General features: G+C 38.7%; 1 pseudogene; it reads left to right on the top strand.

The window, feature by feature from the left end:
- LOC125485044 overlaps window positions 1–11,457 on the top strand; it is a 92,178-nt pseudogene extending 80,721 nt beyond the window's left edge.
- Window positions 11,458–16,134: the final 4,677 nt, after the last annotated feature.

A 16,134-nucleotide genomic window follows, 5' to 3' on the forward strand; every position in this document is an offset into this window, starting at 1 on the left:
TAAATTGGAGAGAGTTCATGAAAGATTGACCCACAATGTTGCAGCACAGGAGGGTTTGAGTTATAAGGAGAGGCTGAGGCTTTTTTCACTGGAGCGTAGGAGGTTGAGGGGTCACCTCATAGAGGGGCATAGATAAGGTGAATAGCAAAGGTCTTTGCCCTAGGGTAAGGGAGTTCAAAACTAGGGGACATATTTTTAAGGTGAGAGAAGAAGGATTTAAAAGCAACCTGGGGGACAGTTTTTTCACACAGAGGATGGTTCAAATGTGGAATGAACTGCCAGAGGAAGTGGTAGATGCAGGTACAGTTACAACATTTAAAAGGTATTTGGATAGGTACATGAATAGAAAAGATTTGGAGGGAAATGGGCCAAACACAGGAAAGTGGGACTGGTTTAGTTTGGGAAACTAGGTTGGCATAGACGAGTTGGACCAAAGGGTCTGTTTCTGTGTGGTATAACTCTTGCTATGAAGGCCAACATATCATTTGCCTTCTTCACTGCTTGCTGCACCTTCATGCTTGCTTTCAGCAGCTGGTGTATAAGGACACCCAGATTGCTTTGCACCTCCTTCTTGCCCAATCGGTCGCCATTCAGATAATAATCTGCCTTCCTGATTTCGCTCCCCAAGTGGATAACCTCACATTTATCCACATTATACTTAATCTGTCATGCATAATGTCAATAAACATTCCTCTTCATGCAATGAATCCTGGGAATGGAAAGATAACTGAGACCAATTGTATACCACATCTGTGTTCTCTGAGATTATACCACAAACTTTACTGCTGCATCTGGTTTGTGCATAAACAAAATGAAATAGCTATGTTATTCTGAACCAAAACTTTCTGGAAATAATTACAGCTCAGTGACAGAGCACAAGCCATCTGCCTTATGACTTCCCTCTAGGTTTGTATTGTAAATTAACAAACAACATGCTATCTGTTGGATTCATTCACTCCACCAGATGTGGTCTGAGACATCTGGTGCAGGAAATTGTGAATAAATTGTTGAGGGAATTGAAAAGAAAAGGGTATAGTTTTCATTTGGAATACTGCCTGGCAAATCACAGTTTAAGAATTAAACCTTTCTGAAACCCACGCCTTGAATACCATCCAGTCCCTAATCAGCGCAAGGATTTCCCACGCAATTATATCTCATTATCAAGTGTACGATATCTGGCTCTTATCCAGGTCAATTATGCAAATATGAATGGTAAGACTGTACTAAAGGGCCAATTCCTGATGGAGTTTACTAATTGCTATAGTTCTGAATAGTTTTAAAAACCTATTTGCAGCTTTTCCATTTTTGATTGGATTAATACTGAGTCTATTTCATGAATTCTTTCTAGTTTCAAGTCTTCAAGTTTTCAACACATGTCTCTTGTGGGAGTAAAGATCGTCAGCAATTGTTTTTTGCAAGTTTCTTCAAGTATTTCTGATTTTCTCTTCATGGATCTGTTGTTTGTCATTGGACATTGGTTCCATATCACCAAGGTGCAGCCTAATCTTCATGTCCAAGACTAGAGATTTGTGTTAGTAGGTTGTCCATTCATTGTTGACATTGTAGCCAAGCTTGAATCTGTCACAGCCAATAATCCAAACACTTTCCAGCGGGAAGTCCCTAAAGATACAGCTAGAGCTCCAGCTGTCTTTTCTCTTCTGGGCCAATCACATTATGTTCTTGACTGTTGCCTACTTGTTCCTCGCTGGTTCACTCCCAGCCATTAACATCCTAAAAAGGCAGAGCCATTCCTTTAGGCTCATGTGTTGTATTTGATACACAATTGTAGATTTCTCCACTAGAATACATGTTTCATCAATTTATCTCAAATATTTCAATGAGATAATTGACGTTGTGTATTTTTCTCCACAGAGTTATTAACTACCTGAAGGAAAACAACTGAGTTGATATGTACACAAGAGCCATCTTTGTGGAGTTCACAGTCTACAATGCAAATGTAAACCTATTCTGTGTAGTCACACTGATGCTGGAGATGAACGCTATTGGTAAGAGACAAAGCTATTGTTATATATTATACATAAACTACTCAGAGAATGGCACAAGGAGAAGAACTGACCAATGACAGTTATGTGAAGTAAGAATATGATATTTACACATTTAATTTGGACAAATGTCATGTGGAGGATAGATGTGAACTTTAGAGACCTATTGTTGTAATTTCTACACAAATAGCATATACTTAGCAAATTCATTGTGAGGGGTGAGGTTCATGCTTCTACAGACTGCTTCACACACATATTGTAACTGTACCTGCTTTGATTACATTTCCCATTAAGAGGCAGCTATGGACACCTATGATTAATACCATTGTTCAGGGGTAACAGTCTAGGACAGAATTTAATCCAGCTCTCAAAACAGGAACAGGCTGGATCTGCCTGACCATAGGATCATCCACATAGCAGACTCCTGGTGACAGGAAAACCTCAGGTTGAATTTGGACGCAGGAACAGACAGGTGCAAAAGATTTCATTTAGGCTCATGTGATAGCAGTGGTAGCGTTCCTACCCCAGACCGACAGGCCTGGATTTAAGTCCTACCTGCTCCAGAGATGTGTAGTAACATCTCTGAACAGGTTGATTATAAAAATAAGTTGAATAAAAATTTAGAATTCACTGGTGGCTCAGGGATTACACGGGAGCCACATGGTTTTCTTGAGCCTCTGAATGCCACCTAACAGATGCTGAAACGTTTGCCTTTCAGGGGTGCCCCTGATTGTCAGGCACTTCTCCCAACCGAGAGACCCTACATCAAAGTTAAGTGCTTTGTAAGGGGTTTTGTGTATATCCATGAAATGATTGGATGAGGATAGAGTGAAGTTATGAATTGATAATGCGTGAACTAGGTGCTTGATGGTCTATATAATGAATTAAACTTGTTACTGTGGAATATGCTCAGATGTAATAGACCCAATGAGATCAAGGGGCACCTGGAAAGAAATAACACCCATGTTGCAGCCCTCCAGGGCTCAAACACCCATTGGTCAATCTTTGCATAGCTGCCTCCACAAGGATCATATTCATGTCGAATGAAATAGGTGGATGGTTCAGTATAAGTGGAAACGCCACTTGATGTTTTGTAAAGTTTCAATCAACAAATTGTGGGATGTTCATCATGCACAAAGTGTTATCAGATTGTTCAAAAATGTGGAATATTCAATTCAACTGATGAAGAGGAAGATTTGTTATGGAGGGATGATTCTGAGGATAAAAGCATCAAGTCCAGAGCGGGATCCACCTGACGGTGCTACAGCTGAAATGACTTGAAGCGAATTTGATTAATTCTTTGTCTTGGATGTCAATGACAATGAGTTTTATGGTTCTAAAATGGTTTGATTATAGGTAAAAGCATTCTTGTAGAATTAATTCATTCAATAAACTGTGCCACAGCAATTGATTATGAATTAGCTGTGATGCCCTACACCAACAGCAGCATTTTGCATTTTATACTCAGCATATATTTTGACTCCTGTTTCTAGAAGAATTTTTGAAGAATTCAAAGATTGACTAAATGTTGTGCTCTAAAGTAATCATATTTTGAAAGTTGCCTTCAGAATACTTGAATTAATTTAATATTTCATCATGAATATACCCTGTAGAATCTTAAAGTTAAATCATTTAAGATATGGAACAGCTGATTAATAACCTGTGATCCAAGACTAAATGTACTCTCATCTTGATATTTCAGAACTTTAGTTAATTTTGAATGTCTTTTTGAAATAGTTATAATGAAATGATGCAGCCAAAAACCTTTGTTGAAGTCATATAATGCTTATCACTATGTTCTTATATTTAATGATGAGCAGTACACAACCACTTGACCAACCTTTAACATGTTGAAATCCTCATCATTTATAAACTTAATTTTTCAGGTGTCTTCCTTGGTAATGTGGAAATGGAAATTATCCGCCTCTATCACTATGTAGAGCAAAATTATTCTGCCATTATTGGGTCACAAATTGTCTTCATCATCATTGTTATTTATTATATGGTTAAGCAGGTAGGTGGAACATGAAGTTAGAAAATTGGCTTTTTAGTGAATTTGAGGTAAAATCCTGAAGATTATTTTCTATGATGATATTATTGTTTGAAGATATTGGTAATGATTCCTTTGTCTGCTTTTTAAACTGAGTAATACTCTCTAAAGTGTCTAATAAAACAATACACAAATTTGATATAAGCCTCTGATGCTTTTGTATGAGATTATCCTGGAGTGTCAAGAAGCAGATGCATGTCCCTCAGGGTGTGCACTATGACAGAACAGCCGTCAGCAAACAAGAATTCACTAGTATTTGTTCTGTAATCTTTATCTGAGTTTTGAGCCTTTGCAGATTGAGGAAACTGTCACCTGTCCTGAGCTGATTGTGTAAGTCAAGTGCTTATAAGAACATGGCTGAAAAGTAGTTTGGCAAACTGAACTGGGGGCATTATGCAGCCTTGCTTAGTGAGAAGAAGAACATCTGATAACACCATTTTGCACTGTACTGGACATCAAGCCATCATGAAGTAAGTGGATGAACCTGATCAACATCTCAGGGCAGCTATATTCATCTAGTACCTCCCACAGGCCTCAAGGACCACTGCGTCAAAGGCCTTGATCAGGCCAATGAACACCATGTAGATCTTCATGATCTGTTGCAGGACTTTTTTCTGAATTTGAAGTACCACAAAGATTCCATCGACTGTTCCTCATCTGGCATGAAATCCACAGAGAGATACATTGAGTCTGTAAAATCAGAGGCAACCATACTGAGAATAACCACTGGACAAATTTTCCTTGCTGTGGACCGAAGGGAAATACCACGATGATTATCATAGTCAGACTCATCTCCCTTTTTTTTGTACAGAGTGAGGTTATGGAAACGTCCTTGTGGCCATGGAGTATAATACCCTGGCTCCAGATTAACCTGAAGAAGCTAATGGGTTTCCTAGTCCTGTGAGGTCCTACATATGTCAGCTTCTGGTTCACTGGTTGACACCTGTACCAAAGCTGCAGAACCCTTTAAATTCTTCAGTGTGTACCATCTACAAGATGCATTGCAGAAATTCATCAAAACACTTTAGACAGTACCTTCCAAACACACATAAGGGCAGGAGCAGCAAATACATGGGTACACCAACACCTGCAAGTTTCCTTCCAAGTCACTCCCAATCCTGACTTGGAAATATATTGCTGTTCTTTCAGTGTCACTGGGTCAGACTCCCGGAATTCCCTCCCTAATGACATTGTGGGTCTACCTACAGCTTTGAATTGCAGCAGTTTAAGCAGGCAGTGACCACCACCTTCTCAAAGGCAACTAAAGATGCCCATATCTCATGAGTGAGCATTTTTTTTTAGAAACATTCAACTCAATTCATAATGTTATTTTGGGAATTTCATCTCCCACAACACTAAGTTGCACAATAATATTGCCCATTGTCTGACGAATGAAAAATTACCTATTCCCTTGAAAAAGCAAGGTAAGCATTTGACTGGCAAATTCACAGGCTTTGGAGAAAGCATGAAATTTATTTGAAAAGCTGATTTCTGACCAGGCAGTCAGTGGCTCTCACATCATGCCTCTGTGGCTATAAAGCATGGACAATGTACCAGTGCCACATTAAGCAATTAGATGCCTTACGTTTTTGCTGCTTAAACTCTATCTGCAATATCTGGCAGCAGGACATAAAAGACCAAGAATTCTGACAAAGTGCTTCATACCTGGTATCAAGAACATGCTCATCAGAAGTCAACAATGCTGGGTCAGCCATGTGTTTTGCATAGAAGACTTCTGATACCAAAGGTGATGTTTCACACCAACTGAGCACAGGAACGCGCACCATGAAACATCCTAAATTCAGATAAAAAGCCACTCTGAAAGCCAATCTCAGAGTTTGTAAAGTGGCTCCCACTATTTGGGGAGGAAAAAAATAAAACAAACTTGGACAGATCCAAATGCAGAAGGCTCTGTCATCAAAAGATCTCAACATTTGGAGAGAACACTGTGAAGTCCCTACAGGACAAGTGAGCACATTGCAAAGTCAGTCCCTTTACACACCTCTCCAACAGTGACTTCATATGTAACATCAGTAATTGAGTTTATTAATCAAGATTCAGTTTAATTTCACATTTGGGATGCACCAAAATGAAAAAAATGAATAATTGATCTCCTTGATGAACATTCATTGAAGTGACAAGAGAATCATCATGTTGCATAATTTCCAGCTGTCAGTGTCCCATCTTCATATGTCACCAGTAATTGATTTTTAATATGTGTTACCTGCCATTGATAGTAACAACAAGGGAAAACCATTCTGTACATGGCTGGTAGAATGGAACCATCCCATCTATGGGCTCTGCTTCAGCAAATGATTCAGCCTTGTTTGGGTTTGTGAGTTTGTGGAAGTTGTGTTTATGTGTGCAATGTACTTGAATACTAATCTCCAGCCAGCACCAATCTAGAAAAGTATTCTTTGAATGATGATTTGTCTGGCAATTAGGAAACTTATGTTTACTATGACAAGCGACATTCAGTGGCAGCAACCTTTTGGATGGAATCATGCTCCCCGATTAGAAATATACCCAACAAATGTGAATAACTAAATTACTAACTTGTAGTTATAGTAGAAGAGAAGTGTTCCTTAAGAAGAAACTGGATATCACTCAGATAAGTTTAATCTTTTTCATAAATTGCTACCGAATAAATAAATGTTATAATTATATTGTGATTTCTACAAACAAACATTAAAATTAATCAGTCAGGAATGATTTAATCATTCGTTTAATTCAATGCTTTGGGCACATGTTTTATACAAAAGTAATTATGCAGTAAAATGCCTTGCAATCTGATGTGTCATTTGGTAGTGGAGTACCTAGATTTATTGGGCCAAGGTAATTGGTAAATCTTTAGGATTTGAATCAAGGTGTTTATATTAAATCCTGTTCTTGGATCAAAGCTTACAAGCAAATGGAGTAAAAAGGGAGAGGTTTGATAAACTGTGATTCTTTGTTTAGTCACACAGCATTTATTTCAATCTGATTGTATTCCATCCAAAGCATCTGAACAACCAAGACCAGTGACAGACAGGACTTTATAAGAGGAATGAGAGACTGTGAATGCTCTGGGAGAGATGTGCAGTGGCTCCACAACACAGTGGGCTGTCCCATCAAAATTGCCAGAAAAAGTGTACCAGCCGTTTTCTTCTGTGATTCCGTCAAAACCAGCCTGAAAGAGGTCAAATGAAGGACAGCTGGGGTGCCTATCCTTCTGAAGGAATAGTCCATGCAAAGCATGTTTCTGCCGTGTATGAAGAACCCTGATTTTAATTTGGGCGAGCAAGTGATGGAACATACATCATTCATAGTCCCACCCCGCTTCACCCAGAAACACATAGAGGACTATATTGTTCAATTCTCTCATTCTGAGCCTATGCTGCAGCCACCTATTTACCAGTGAGCTAAACACTTCAGCTAAGTCCCACCATTAAAATGGAGCAGGCCTTCTCTAGCACAATGCAGTGGGGCAGACAACCATTGAAATTTGCTCATTAATCACTTGATAATTAAAACAACTCTCTTTCTCAGTCTGAGTTACAAGTAGAAGTGTAAGGGAGAAATGTTAATCAACTGGTTGTGGAAATGTTGTTTCATTATTTCACAAAACTGACATTGATAGCACTTAAAGGAGATGTGGTGATGCCAATGATAATCAACTATACTGAAACAAAAACTTCACCTGACGAAAGTGCGCTGCTCCGAAAGCTTGTGATTTCAGATAAACCTGTTGGACTATGTCGTGTGACTTCTGACCTTGAAACAAAAACTGGAAGTGCTGCAAATGCTCAGTAAGTCAGGCAGCAGCTGAGGAAAGAGAAACAACATTTCAGGACAGGAAAGGAGTTTTATCCAAAGCCTCTGGTTACTGGATGATGTGAAGACAAATAGCAATCACAACAGGAAGCAAAGTTGAGGCTGCTGATTTTGATCCAGCTACAGACCCACTGAACTCTCAGTCCATTCATTGAGGCCGGAAATAAGTTTCTGCTATTGTTCACCTGTAGAGACCAGTCCTCCATAAAGAGAAAGATTGTGTGCAACCAATAAAGTCAATGGAGATTTGAATGGATAACTCAATGACAGTCATATTTGTTACTCTAGAACATGTGCAAATATGTCACAGGCATAGTAAACTGTTACAGTTAAATTCGTTACCAATTAATGACAGAAGAAATGTGTGACAAAGCAGCAAAATGTAAACTGCAGCTTTCTTTTTTTCATTCCCTCATTGGATGTGGCTATCACAGAATGGGACAGCATTTTTTTCTAAAGTGATAAATGGGATTTTACAGACCATACGCAGCCCAATATGTAGAAACTAGTGGCAATGAAATAAAATTGTGCCCAATTATTATTTGTTATGATTTGAATGACTTCATATCAAGAATGAGGATTAAGTATTAGATCATAAAGTATATGTTTGACAAAATGATAACCCGTTTTTAAAACAGTTACATTATATTTACATATTCATTTCTATTGGTAAGCTACATCTGGCTGATTTAATGTTTAGCTGTAAACAGCCATGTGATACAGAACATTGCACGTTATAAGTAATGTTAGAATTATGCATGGTGGTAGCGGTGATGGTAATCTACTGTACAAGCACTTATGGTTGTCTCAAATTTATTCATCTGCCACTTTACTGGAGGCGTGAACTCACTTAGTTTAAAAAAAGTCAGAGGAAGACCATTTAGGTCAGCATGTTAAACATTGATATGCTACTATCCAGAGACTTGATCCACTACTTATCATCCGCAGTCATGATTTAGGATTTTTTTTTCTGGGCTGGGCTATCACTCTTTTATGATCACAAGATGTCTCCACTACACAACATAAAAAGCTACATTTATAGGGCACAATTTTTCCGAAAGATAAATAATCCCTCTGTGGGACCCAAATTCCTTTCCTGCCACAAGGGATGAGGCTAATTTGTAACAATCCTACTTCAAGCCCCTCCTAGCACCAGCTATTTCAGCAATAAACCACAACTCTTTTGATTAAACTAAATGCTTCATTAACCAGCTGTACCAACAGAGGGTTTGCCTCATTTTTGAGTAAAGACTCTGTAATGATATTAATCCTATAGTTATAAAACAGAAACCAATCATAAATGCAGAAATAAGTGAATTTAGAACATTTAAGAAAATGGCATGTTTTTAAAAAAAGACCTGACAAAAAAGGTCAGAACTACAATTTAACCCAATATTGTGATTGTGAAGAAAGAGCTTCAATGTATCCAGATTTACTCAAACTATATGTGTTTTGTCCTCTTTCAGGGAAAACTCCTAAAGCAAAAAAAATGAAGTACTTCTGGGACAAATGGAACTTGATTAATTTAGCCATTGTCTTGTGCAGCTGCAGTGCACTTGGACTGTATATAAAACGGGCTGTCCTTGGAACTCAAGTTATGAATGACTACTTGCAAAATCAGGACAGGTGAGTAGCCAAATTCTTATACCCTACATATTGTTGAAGATGTATTCAAATCAGTGGACATAAGGTTTTACTGCCAGGGTCTGTGCCCAGACATAATGCTTGCAGGATGATATGACCCATTGCTTTAAGAATTTAAATTTACTGCTGCAGAGATGAAGCACTGTACGCTTCAACTCTAACAAATTGTAGGGGTAAGCATACACTCCTGGTCTAGTGAAAAATGTTTTGATCAATTTCCTTTCAAAAGGTAAATGTCATTCCTGATTGACGAAGAAAGTAGCAGCTGAATTGTGCTTTGGGGACTAGTGCGGCAATTGTTTTAAAATTTGTCTAAAGAAATATTTTAACATTCTTGAGGATTTAATGTATATGGGGCAGCAAGTACTTACTACTGACGCACCCTGTGTGAATAAATGTTCTTTGAACTGCACCTCTGGGTTGTGGATAAATACTGGTGCCCATCAGACAGTAATTTCACAATTCATCTTGGAACTTGGCTCCAAAATGGTCAGGTTTTAAATCTCTTCTTTTTAAGTCTGTTGCAAAACCATTCCTTTCTTAAACAATCAGGCTACCTTGTTAAGATAAATATAACTGCACTTCTGCCTTCCTGTTAACATTTACAATTTTATGTCGCTGCAACCTTTTGTTTTTTTTCCTTGTTTCAAACTCCAGTTTGTGTAAGTAATCTACCTTTCAACCCATTTTTCCTGTAGCTACTGTTAAGCAGCAAAAGTCCCTTTTTCACATGCCTCATATTTCCCCAGAGTTATGTAAACGATTGATTTGTCTTTATTTTTAGTCAATGCCCTTCATATTGCAATTATGTTATGATTGATATCAAGAACTATGACAGCAATTTAATAAGATGAATCAATTATAATCCCCAAATGTTACGTTGAGAACTATAATTTACTTTAAAGATAAGGTTATTGATTTGGCAAGGCATTGAGTTTGAACATGTTTTTTAAAATTTATAGCACAGTGATGCAAAATCATTTCCTCTACTAAGCAATTCTCTATTGTACATGTTCTATTCACTGATATTTATCTAACCTAAAACATTTTGCAAGTGAGAATCTGGTAAAGCTGGGTTTCATTGAATTGGTTGAGGGTTCATTGTTGGTCAGAATGTTCTGCTTTTCTTCGAAGTGTGTCAGAATCTTTTACATGATAAGGAATGCTGTTCCCACATTGCTACCAGAACATTCTGAGTTGGCAAGACACAATTCCAAACCTACAACTCCAATAACTATGTCAAATTGCAGCTTTAAACACAAGAGAATATTTCAATATGACTGTGGCTGTTATTAAATTTAATATATAAACATTATTTTTCAAAACCATTATAAATCTAAATTATGTTGGTGGTTACTTCCAGGTTTGTAAATTTCTACGTGACTGCAACTACAGACTCGGGTCAGGGATATGTGATTGCTTTCTTGGTGTCGCTGGCAACTGTTAAACTGTGGAATCTGCTGCGTTTGAATCCCAAGATGCATTTGATTACTTCTTCACTACAGAGAGCCTGGAGTAATCTCTTGGGACTTCTGGTCATCTTGATGGTGTTACTTATTGCCTATTCCTCTGTAGTAAGAAACCCATACCTTCTTAAAACTAACAGGTTTTCGATCTCTGTAGCATTGTTTAAATTCAGACAACCAAATAATACAAAGCATCTATTTTGCAGGGACATATGTCAGTGGGTATGATGCTTATGCTGCCACTAATGGAATTTAAATTAATCTCAACAGGACCCCTTCTCCAAAGTACGAACAGCTCAGAATGAACTAGGAAACAACCATGGCATTTGTTCCTCATGTACTGTGTCAATTTATTCATAATAACCTTTTGACATTTTCTATGGAAATCTACCCACATGATGCAATCTGGTTGAGAATTCTGTCAAAAATTTGAATTTAAAAGCTTACATTATTTCTGTTGTAGGATAATCTGATGACCTGACCCTGTGATTAAACAAATTCATGTCACACTTTTGATCGGATTAAGGTGGCACACATGATTTTCTGTATACTCATAGCCAAGCTGTGATAGGCAATATTAAGTAAATAGGAAGCACTCCCCTGAAGAGGGATGGGCACAGAGACGGATTAAGTCATTGAAGAGCCGTAAGAGGAGGCCACTAGCCAGGTATTGGTACAACACACAGGCGTTTTACAAGGGAGGCTTAATTTTCCAAATTTTGGGAAAAAGTGAATAAAACTATTAATTTTTATGAATCTACTAATGCCAGGACAATGAATATGAGTTATTTATTTTAATATATTAAAAGTGTCTAATTAATCCATCCGTTGTGTTTTGCCTTAGCCCAGTTCCTCAGTCAAGACTTATCTATGACATTCTTGAGTTATTTGACTCAAAATGCGAGTAGCATTTTTTTGGTTTGATTAAACTTGGGAGCTACACATGCATGCATCATTTGATTGCCCTTTGTAGAACTACTCACTGAGACTTGAAGTTGTTCACAAGTTTCTGGAAATCAGCAAAAATTGATATTTATATTGTGGAACCATTGCAAGTTCAGAGTGAATTGTCTCCAATCAGTCCTTTTTTCCAAATCCTTTACTCATGAGATAACAATACAAGAATTATCCTGAATTTTTTTTCATTTTCCCCAGCAAATCTTGGTCAGAAATCTATGGAGCATGTATGATGTTGTGTTTTTATTAGCAGGAAATGCATTATATTTTAGAATGGTAACCAGTAATATGAGTGAACCCTTGGCTTAGTAGTCACATTCCTGCCTTTTGAATCAGGGATAGACTTTCACGGTAACCTCTGAGTGGACACTAGAATCTGTTCCCTTAGTAAAAGGTAATTGCATCTGAAAAGATTGACCAATGGATCACTTGTTCTGTTCGGCCCTGGAGTCAAAGGGCAGTGCCCACGCACTACTCAAGACAGCCCTGGTGAACAAGCAGAAGTCTAGCTACGATACCAATGCCTGATTAATGCATGATGATGGGGGTGTGGTCCTCTGCTTTATGTACCATATTGTTCAGCTTTGATAAAGAACAGAAAACTGCCTTCAAAGCTTTGAAAGACAGCTTGACAAGTGCATAAACCCTGGGATGCTGTGACCTAGATGTGCCCACAAGCATCATAGCAGAGATAGTCCATTAAGAATAGGAACAACATTGTGCATCCTGATAGTTCAAGAACCATTGCCTATGCAGGCAGATCTCAGACAGATGGAGAAACAATATATTCTTAGTTGGAGAAATAAACCCTTTGACTTAGTCCAAAGATGTGCAGGTTATGGGATTAGCCATGGGAAATGCAGGGATAGGGTAGGGGGATAAGTGTGGGTGGGATGCTCTTTGGAGAGTTGGTGTGGACTCGATGGGCCGAATGGCCTGCTTCCACACTGTAGGGATTCTATGATCTTTTATTCTTTCATGAAATACATGTATCACTGACCAGACCAACGTGTTGCCCTTGAACTGAGGACCTCCTAGGCCATTTCAGAGGACAGTTCACAGCCAACCACATTGCTGTGGGACATCACATGTAGACAAGACCAGGTAAGGACTGCAGTTTCCTTCCATAATGGACAACAGTGAGTCAGGTGGGTTTTTACAACGATTGATGATTGGTGTCTTGATCACAATCACTGAGACTAGCTTTCCAAACCAGATATATGAACTGGGTTCAAATTGCATCAGCTGCCAGAGTGTGATTTGAACCTGTGTCGCCAGGGCCTCCTAGGCCTCTGGATTACTGGTTGAGTGACATTACCACAATATCAAACAAGTACGCGTGGAATCATTTGCCTGTCCACACTGCTTGTTTGGAATTAAGTTTGAACTTGGCAAACTATTAGAATTGATTTATTCTCTCAGATCTAAAAGATGTGCCAGAATCAATGGTTAGGTAGTGAGACTTCAGCAGTACAACTACAAAGTGGTTCACTCTGCAGGAAAGATGAGCAATGCAGACCCACTATCATGACTATTGAGAAAAAAATCAGACACACAGGTCATTGGAGGAAGAAGCTGAATCATTACTTGGTTTGTAGCAGCTTGTGCTATTCCCAGAGAAATAGCAACTAGGGAGATTGAAATAGAGTCAGATAAAGATCCAGAATTGGATGATATGAGGGAGAACCAATGCTGGAAATGGGGAAGATTGCCTTTCAATGTATGCATTGCTAAACAAAGTGAACTGTGCACAATTTGGAAATGTGTTCTCAGAGGCATCAGGTTTGAAGTGCTTCGAAAGCTTACATCTAGATTGGTGACACTAGCTCATAGGCAGTGGTGTTCTTAATTAAAACTTACAAATCACCATATGGTGGCCAGAGATAGAGAAAGATGTAGCGAAGGTTTTTAAAACATGTCAGGGATATCAACTTGTCAGCAGACCCAATCAAGGAGAACCAGTTTATGTCACATAGTTACATGGGAGGATGTAATGGCTGACTTCATGGATCCGCTACCATCAGGGGAGCCCATACTAGTGCTGACTGATTGTGTAACTGGCAAAGTCAACACATGCACTGCACACATTATCAAACAGGGATTCTTTGTTCCACTGGTAGTGAATCTTTATAAACATCGATGGAAACGTGTAACTGAGAGGAATGAACTATTTATAATGGATATTTGTCTGTTGGTGAAAATCTATCAGGATACTTCAGTAGAGTTTAACCTGTGATATCAAATCAGCCAGCAATGTTCGCTTGGAGGAACTCCTACACTAACTTCTCCTGACCATGTAAAATAACAATGTTGCCTCCCAGACACAAAATGGATCTTCCTCTTCTCAAGACCTCTGTGAACTCAGGGACTTTGCACAATTAGTCAACCTAGATCTCTCCCAGCTGTTAGCCCACTCCTCTGTTACTTCCCATCCGTCTAGCCACCGAGAGTGGCTTTGGTCTGCATTATTTGTGGCTCTGGCTCTGCAATGCTTCTCTTTCACTACAACAATGGAAATATAGTTTCTGCATTCGCTAATTTATTTAACCAGTCACCCTGTATTCAGACACAATCCATTTCACAAGTGACCCCCTAACTGGCCACAGGCATGTGCGCAAGTGGAATAACAAAACCAATCTTTAGAGAAATGGATGAGGATTGCTCAGGCTGACGATTCCGATTGGAAGATGTTAATGTCAAATATGGACAAGTATAGGGCAATCCTATGCACAATAGGAAAGAGAAAGCTGAATTGTTGTTTGGATGGGTAATCTGCTCCAATATGCTGAGAGATATTAGTGTTGATCAGGAGGTTCAAGATCATGCTGAGAAAAAGTGTGCTGCAAAGTTTTATGTAGAGCACAGAAAGGAAGCTAGGCAGTTTGATGTGATAGTGACGTTCTGCAGAGCCAGGAGAATCAGAGTAAAATAGATGCACCATTTTACCTCAGACCATACACAGTCATTGCCAAGATGGGAAAGAATGTGACTGTGCAATCAGAAGCTTTACAGTATGACAGTTTTTGACACATGAAGTGGTTCTGTCATTGTGACAAAGATAGAGTAGCTGACAACCAGATATATAGCAGCTGAGGAGAAGCTGACTCCAAAAATCCAAGCCATGCTGCTGACAGCAGGCAGACAGTTTGCTATCGAAAGGGAAAGTCATTGGTTCCAGATGGAATGACAATATTTCATAATCCTGATGATATGACCAGAGTTTCTGGGACAACATGGAAATGGAGCCTCTAGACGAGACCGTCCAAAAGATATTATTGAATATTCAAATGTGAGTGTGGGTGTTTGTGGTATGTATGGGTTTATAGTGTGTGTATTTGTGTTTGTGGTGTGCGTATGTACCTGAGGTTTAAATACTGTACAGTCTCGGATACCATACTGTAAAGTACAGTTTGGAGGTCACTTCACCTGGAGGGGCTACAAGGTCAGATAGCACATGTTCAGAAATTAATGGTTAATTTGGCAGGTTAAATGATGTGACATTTGCAGGTAAATCCATGCCTTCAAGATGTTCTTTAGCCTGCGATTTGATGTAGCCTAGCAATCATAAAAGGAAGTTGGGATTCCTGAGCCTTGTCTAACCCAACCCTGGGCTATAAACATAAGAAAGGCATTGATACCTTCAGCTACCATTCCTTAAGACATAACTTAATAAACTCATGGATAAGTCTTGATTTAGAACCGACTCTATTACAGAACATAGAGAATAGATTAATGGTCTATGAATTAAAACTTTCCTGCTGACAGTAGATCTTTTAAAAACAAATCAGTATAGCTCTAAACATTAATTCTATACATAGAAATTTGGGGAGCTCATATCATTCTCGGATCTATACTTGGTCTTCTCTAATTTCTCAACAGTATGCAATCCCTTGCTGACACTGTCTGAAAAAAAACATGTTTATATGTTTGCTGACCGCACCTACTTTCAGTTCACTATCACCTCACTTGACCCCTCCACTATCTCAAATTTTGTCATTATGCTTGTCTGACATAAAGTATTTATGAGCAGAAATTTCCTCCAATGAAATATTGGAAAGACCACTATCTCTGATATAAGCTACCAATTCCTTCCCTGCTGCAGAATAAGACTGAACCAGACCACTGACCACCGACTCCCACAGCTACCTAGAATACTCCTCCTCCCACCCACCTTTCTGCAAAAATGCTATCCCCTATTCCC

The sequence above is a fragment of the Rhincodon typus genome, chromosome 15 (assembly GCF_021869965.1).
Source record: "Rhincodon typus isolate 14 chromosome 15, sRhiTyp1.1, whole genome shotgun sequence".
Classification (NCBI taxonomy): Eukaryota; Metazoa; Chordata; class Chondrichthyes; order Orectolobiformes; family Rhincodontidae; genus Rhincodon; species Rhincodon typus.